The following is a 1,016-nucleotide window of genomic DNA, read 5'->3' on the forward strand; positions in this document are numbered from 1 at the left end:
CACTGTTTAACACACCACCGCAAACAGCCACAAAGGGTTAAACTGTCAGTCCATGATGATGAAAATTGAAAAATACATTTTTTTTTTATTAATTGAAAATTGAAGTTATTTATAAAATTCTACAAATTTTTTTCCCCTGATATGTTAGTTTGATAACTGTGGTAATTCCAGAGCTAACCTGCCAACAAGCGCTGACCTGTACGGTGCCATAAAGAACTTGTGCGGTGTACAAAGTAACACCTATGCCTTCTCAAGTTGTAGTATCAGTTTTTATACGTTTCAGGGAAAGGTAGGTTATTCAAAAAAAACTTGAAAGTTATTTTTGTATTCATTTGTTAGTAAGAAAAACATCTTTATTTATAAAAAATACAAAATTTAAAGGTAATAATTCTAATTTCAATGATACTTTTCAAAAAAACTAAACAAAGTCAGCAGGTGTTAGGCTGCCGGCAGCAGCAGGCTTGCCTGCCATTCGTGGTGGGGGTGGTGTCACCCAACTCCAATGCAGAGCCACGCAGTGGAGACTTGCAAGCAATGGAATGCTTCCCGGCCTTTTGGCTAAGACCAAGTGTAGTATCAGTTTTCCTAACTTTCAGGGAAAGGTAGGTTATTAAAAAAAACTTGAAAGTTATTTATGTATAGATTTGTTAGGAGGAGGATGGTGCGTCAAGGAGGTTCTGTGCGGAAGCTGAAGAAGATGCATTGGTCTAATACAGTGTGCAGTCACACTGATGCAGTGGAAAGATATGCACTGGTCTAATACAGTAATAAGCACTGTATTAGACCAGTGCATATCTAATACAGTGTGCAGGCAGTCAGTGGTTGAGCTACAAATACCAAGCAGCCAGCAACTGGCTGTGGGCTGTATCTATGCAGTGTCGCTTACAAAGAGAGCTATGCTTTAGTAAGTTAGGTCTTCTCTACTGTACCTGTGCAAACCCACGTTGTCCACGGTGTATTGCGCAGGTGCAGAACTACTGCGCCTGCGCAGTATACCGCGGACAACATGGACTTGA

General features: G+C 40.2%; 1 pseudogene; it reads left to right on the plus strand.

Moving 5' to 3' along the window:
- Positions 1-538: 538 nt before the first annotated feature.
- On the plus strand, positions 539-649 carry LOC137564772 (U2 spliceosomal RNA; annotated as a pseudogene).
- The last annotated feature ends 367 nt before the right edge of the window (positions 650-1,016 follow it).

The sequence above is a fragment of the Hyperolius riggenbachi genome, chromosome 3 (assembly GCF_040937935.1).
Source record: "Hyperolius riggenbachi isolate aHypRig1 chromosome 3, aHypRig1.pri, whole genome shotgun sequence".
NCBI lineage: Eukaryota > Metazoa > Chordata > Amphibia > Anura > Hyperoliidae > Hyperolius > Hyperolius riggenbachi.